Raw genomic sequence first — 6,937 nt, 5'->3', positions numbered from 1 at the left:
GAAGCCTTATACGTACCTTTCATTCTCGCGATATCTCGCGACATTCGCATGCCAGTATACATATAAGATAGCTATTTCAACGTAGTGGTAATTATTGAGAAATCGAATTGCGGAGTTGATGGTTTAAATCAGGATATACTGAGTAGAATATGTACGAGTCTGCTTTTATTTCTTTCGGGAAAATATAAAAGACGTTGTGTATCATATATGATCATTTAAACATATAGTTTAAACCTTATATAACCTTTTTTTCTGTTGATTTTTGTTTGTTTGTATTGATGGGGAGGGGGAAAGGCTGTAAAACTACCTTCTTTACTATTTGGAGGAAATTATTCAACAATCGGATCAAAGAATTCTAAATAATAAAACACCCATCGCTATGGCAGCGTATTTCGGTCAATATAAAAATCGGTTTAAAAAACCCTACCCTATATTAACAACTTTATTGCTAAAATAGATTATATGGCAATCGTGATACATCGGCTATCTCGGATTCCTCCGTAAGATAGGCCTCGTGGCTAACGGTCGCCATATTGCCTTGTATTACTACTTTACTACCCAAAAGGTTGTCAGTCTATTGTTATGAGGCTGTATACGATGCGCGTTGAACTAGCGCCAAACTTTTTACCGAAACTTTGATATTAATAGCACTATTAACGTTCATTTGTGTTGCATTTTGACCAATTTTCCAACCAAACCGAAAGTGAAACTGGATGCATTACGTTTCGCGATGTAAACATTAAATATTTATTCTGTTTGAGGAAGCGAATCGATAATAGACGTTGGAATAAATGTATGCAATCAAGACTATCATTGCCGATTGTAGTACTGGTTAAAAAATACCTTTTATGACAGGTCATGTATAGAACGTTAATCAAATAGTGACCATAAATCACTACAAATGTCTGGGTTGTTCATTAATATAATTAATGCACGTTTCTGATCTAATTGCCTGTATCTAGTTGTAATTACCATGATATTGATAAAAATAAAACGTTTTTTTCATAAATTAACATTACATGTTTTATTTTTATCATTTAGGGAATATATAATTGTATCATTATCATCATTAAATATTATGTAAATGATCTAAATTATCATGATTACTTTAAAGTAGAATTTTTAAATTTTACTAATTATTTTTAATGAATTTGCACATTTGCTTGATTCAAAATAAATTGTATTAATAAGGGTTTCAGTTGTTAGTTTTAACCCATTTTTAGTTCGATTAAATTTTAAGTACTAACTACGTACATGTATGCGAAATGCTGTTGAGTTCGTTTCCTGGGCCTAGAACCAGTACTTGGGTGTCTCTTGGAGATTTCTTAAGAATGCTCCCACACTGGGGATCAAACCAGTGACCTCCAGATCATTAGGTGGACACCACATCCATTACACATCAGCGACCTTTAATTAGTAAATTACTTTAGTATTGCAGCATTATATAATGTAATGTTGCTACATATTTTTGGAAAATGATTAATGTGCAGTACAAATAAATCTAAATGCATACAATTTTAATTGTGTATATTGTGTGATTATTAGTTACAAATTCCCTTTTTACAGGTATACTGGATTATGAAAGACTGATAAACATAAAGTTGACAACTCATCTCCCCAACGATACTTTGTGTGGCTCATTCTCAGAACAAACCCATAGTCAGTGAGAAAACTACAGTGTAAAAAGACCACTTGATTGTGACAATTATGGCTGACCAAGCAAATGTTATCATTTAAAATAAAGAAAACTTCCAGTTCAATGTACATTTTATACCAATTATGACATTGGCCAACACAGAAAATAATTATAAGGTTGATTTTCCCAAAATTGACTGTTACAATTGGATACTGTTTTAAGCTTCACTCTACTTTGTCTGAAAATAAAAGTCCTAAATGATGTAATAGAAACATACATATTTATTTTTTAGTTTTACAAAAATATATGTATATATACATATATTATAATATCTTTTTATCGATGGTCAATCAATTTAAGTTTAACTAATATATACATACACATTTTATACATGTGTATGCTTTGATTTTTTTCTATTGAAGCCAAATTAATATCCCATTAGATAGATAGATAATATCACAGCAGTATTCCTAGTTTGTCTGCAAGTACTGCAGAAATCATGGATTATTATTTTACTGTGTCAGCCTTAATCTTTATATTATAATTATTATGTTAAAACAGATTAAGATGTGCATTATACAATTGAGGATGCATCAAAATTTTAAAAAAGGTACATGTATAAATTAATAAAGAATCAATAACAATCAGAAACTGTGCATTTTTTTCAGTATTGTGTGAAAGGATTTGAAGTAATTATGTGTTTTTGAAATATGATTTATGTGAATTTGAATAAATATATGAAATTAAGTGATTTTCTCAGACAAAACTGTTAATTACATACTAAAGTACATGTATTCAGAATGTATTATTGTAATATTCATTCGAATTTTTTAGTACAAAAAGCACTTTTCCCTGGTATTTGTATTTATTGTAATTGCATATTTTATAATTCTGACAGCATTTATAAACTGTGTTCATGCAAGCATGAACACGGTTTCATTTTTTGAGTATTTAAACAAGAGGGCCATGATGGCCCTGTATCGCTCCACTGCTGAGAAAAGGCTGAAACAAATTTCTCTGCATGTGCAAATACTTAAATATAGGCCCTATTTAAGCACATGTACACTTTTGTGACCTTCTGGGCTGGGTCAAATTTAACCCCAGGGGCATAATTTGAGCAAAATTTGTAGAGGACTACTATATCTCACTACATACAAAATGTGGTAGCCCTAGGTCCTAGAGTAAAGGACAAGAATATTTTTAAAGTTTTTACGAAATAAGCAAGATATAAGCGTATATAATGTTCAATTTTGTGACATGTGGGTCAGGATCAAGTTTGACCCAAAGGGCATAATTTGAACGAACTTGGTAGAGGACTATAAGATGTTACTGCATACCAAATTTGGTAGCCATAGTCCAAATGGTTTTCGACAAGAAGATTTTTAAAGATTTCACAAAATAGGCGCTTTAAAAGCGTTTATTCAATTTTGTGACCCCCCGGGGCAGGGTCAAAGTTGACGCCAGAGTCATTATTTGAACACATTTGGTAGAGGTTTATTAGATGTCACTACATACCAAATTTGGTAGCCCTAGGCCCAATGGTTATGGACAACAAGATTTTTAAAGTTTTCACAAAATAGGCCCCATATAAGCGTATGTTCAGTTTTGTGACCCCGGGCAGGGTCAAATTAGACCCAAGGGGCATAATTTGAACAAACTTGGTAGAGAACTATAACATGTCACTACATACCAAATTTGGTAGCCCTATGCCTTATGGTTAACGACAAGAAGAGTTTTAAAATTTTCACAAAATAGGCACTATATAAGCATATAATTGATTTTGTGGCCCCCGGGGCAGGGTCAAATTTGACCCCTGGGGCATAATTTGAACAAACTAAGTAGAGGACTATACAATGTCACTACATACCAAATTGTGTAGCCCTAGGCCTAATGGTTATGGACAATTTTTTTTCTTAAGGAATCACAAAATAGGCATTATATAAGCATATGTTCAATTTTTTGACCCCCGGGGCAGGGTCAAATTTGACCCTAGGGATTAAATTTGAAAAAATTTGGTAGAGGACTATTAGATGTCACTATATACCAAATTTGATAGCCCTAGGCCGGATTGTTATGGACAAGAATTTTTTTGAAGTTTTCACAAAATAGGCCTTATATAAGCATATTTTCAATTTTGTGACCCTCGGGGCAGGGTCAAACTTGACCCCAGGGGCATAATTGAACAAACTTGGTAGAGGACTATAAGATGCCACTTCATACCAAATTTGGTAGCCCCAGGCCCAATGGTTATGGACGAGAAGATTTGTAAAATTTTCACAAAATGTACCCTATATAAGCATATGTTCAATTTTGTGACCCCTGGGGCAGCGTCAAATTTGACCCCAGGGGTATAATTTGAACAAATTTGGTAGAGGACTATTAGATGTCTCTACATACCAAATTTGATAGCCCTAGGCCCAATGGTTATGGACAGGAGATTTTGAAATTTTCACAAAATAGGCCTTATTTAAGCAAATTTTCAATTTTGTGACCCCCAGGGCAGAGTCAAATTTGATCCCAGAGGCATAATTTGAACAAATTTGAAAGAGGTTCACCCCAGGAACATCCTAAGAAATTTCATCAGAATTGGACCAGTAGTTTAGGAGAAGATGTTTAAAGGAAAAGTTTATGCATGGATGCACGATGGACACAGGACCTTTGGCCAGTGGAGCTAAAAATCAAATTAAACATTTAGTTTTGATGTAAAATCAGTTTTAATATGCAAGTGTCTATTTCACTTATAAATTAAAACAGCATATGATTCATTATTGAAAAGATTATTCCAAGCTTGATGTCATATTTCAACTTTGCATAGTGTAGTTAATTGAACATTGTATTGAACTGTATGGGCAGCTATATTTTTTAATTTATGTATGTTGTATTATACAAAATGCATTATTTCTACCACAAGTAGACCATATAAGGCCTACTGCTACTAAATAGGCACTGGTATGAATTTGACACTGTTTTTGATGCTCATACAAAACTTTAATTATTACTACACTTTAGTATATTAAATATTTTTAAGTTTTTGTTCAAAATTTTTTTGCAAAAGAAAAGAGTGTCTTAATGCATTTGAAAATATACTTAAAACAAACTAAAAATGCATTTTAATATACCTTTCTCCTGGTAAAGTGTATTTGGGATGATAAAAAATACACTTGAAGAGTATTAATGCTGGAAAAATGCAGAAAAAAATACATTAATTTGTTTCTGTTAGAAGTGTGTCTTGTCTGCATTTTTAAGTGTATTAAATGCACATCAAATGCAGATAAATACAATGCCAATACTGTTACATGTATTGTAATGGACATAAAATGCAATTGTTCTTGTAATTAAATGCTTTAGTGAATTGAAATAACCTTTTATAACGTTTTAACAATTAATAATACCTTTTTATATAAATTTTCTTTTGAAATGTGACACTTAAATGATTTTTGCACCACTAGTACGAGATATAATTTGTGCTCATAATGCTTTATCATTACACTATATAATATCATTTGTTGTATGAAAATTACCCGTAAAATTCATGTGAAAGCTCAAGAGATCAATAGCAGCGTGCTATACCCTGCTCCTTTTTACATGACTTGATGGTATTTAGTCCCCAATTCTACATGGCTGAGGGAAAACTAATGTGCAGATTTGACAAATTAGTCTTAACTGGGATCCAATAGGCAGACTTTCATATAACTTGTATTTAATTTAAATCATGATCTGAATTGCTCTTTGGCAAATCTCTGTTGGTCACAGTATTCAACTGAATTTTGTTCACTTTGTAGTGATTATATTTTCTATATTTATCAGACAACATCTTTCTTCAAAAGTTTAACATGATTGCTTGGTTAATTTAGAAACAAGATCAATGCATCATAACATAAAATGAAAAAATGTGTAATAGTAAAAATGGCAGCAAAAAAGCACTAGATTATCTGCCTTAAATCTGAGAAGATATGTTGATGTATTGGAATTTCTCATAAATAATGTGTTCCATAGTTGTATAATTGTATAGTCGCATGCATGAGTGGTGTCAATGTCACAATACCAATTAAAGCCTATAATTTACTAAAACAATTTGAAGTTTGATGTGTGTTTTTTTCAAGATCTGTTATATATAATTATATATACATGTATATATATATTGTTGAAAAGTTAACATGCAATAAGTTTACTGTAATTAAGTGACAAATAGTTTTACTGATTTGGTTGGATGCATATATGCAGATATATCATGGTTTGTGCAGAGGACAGTAGCAAAAACAAGAGCTGTCTCCGTAGGATGACATACGCCCCCGATAAACGCTTTAATAGAAGTTATGAGCATTTTTCAAAACCTAAACGCCGACCCTAAGTTCATGGTCAAAGGGGTCAAAATTTGTGTGTGTATGGGAAGGCCTTGTCCATATACACATGCATACCAAATATGAATGTTACATCTGAAGCGACATAGAAGTTATGAGCATTTTTTCGAAACCTAAATGCAAAGTGTGACTGATAGACAGACGGATAGTGCGATCACTATATGCCCTCCTTTGGGGGCATAAAAATGTGTTTCACATTGTTTTGGTAAATTAGTTATGTAGTTAAAAGAACAGAATCATCAATTATAAAGTTATTGATTATAAAGTGTTGCTGGCATATTTGATGCATTCATCTAGCAAGCTATAAGAAGGTCCCTTTTTATCCCCACTGGCACCGAGTGAGGGTTCTCAAAATCTTTAAACAATATGAATAACTACATATAGGGTCGAGAGCCTTGTTGATATGGGGGCTAAACACCTGAAATCAAAGCGACCCAGGTTAAAGGCCGAGGCCAAATAAATAAACCAGAGGCCGCATGAGCCTGCTATACTCTGAACAAGTATTGTTTCTTCTCAGAAAACTGGCTTAAGTGTCTTACTAAGCTTTAGACTTTGAGTTTCAGTGCAATCAATCTAAAATAAATTGGTCAAATTAAATAATAATTTGTAAAAAATAAACATTCTGCACAAATTCAATTATTTACTTTACCTGTGTGCATGAATCAATTCAGTCTTGATGGTTAGTGAACTATGTCAAAAGCACCATATCTATGAAACACTTGTATTTTGAATATTGCAATGTTCTACAGAAATGATGCTGATGATAATTCTACACGATAATGAATTATTAGATATATTTCTAAATTCCATTTCCACCAACAATTCGGTTATTCCACTACCAGTTCACATGCTTCATACACAGTTGAAAATAACACTATTTCACTCAACAACCGTGACACATGTACTAAATTTTTCAACTTTTCGCAATTAAAATTGTCTT

Source organism: Dreissena polymorpha, chromosome 8, assembly GCF_020536995.1.
Source record: "Dreissena polymorpha isolate Duluth1 chromosome 8, UMN_Dpol_1.0, whole genome shotgun sequence".
NCBI classification, from domain to species: Eukaryota; Metazoa; Mollusca; class Bivalvia; order Myida; family Dreissenidae; genus Dreissena; species Dreissena polymorpha.
This window is presented reverse-complemented; position numbering follows the sequence as displayed.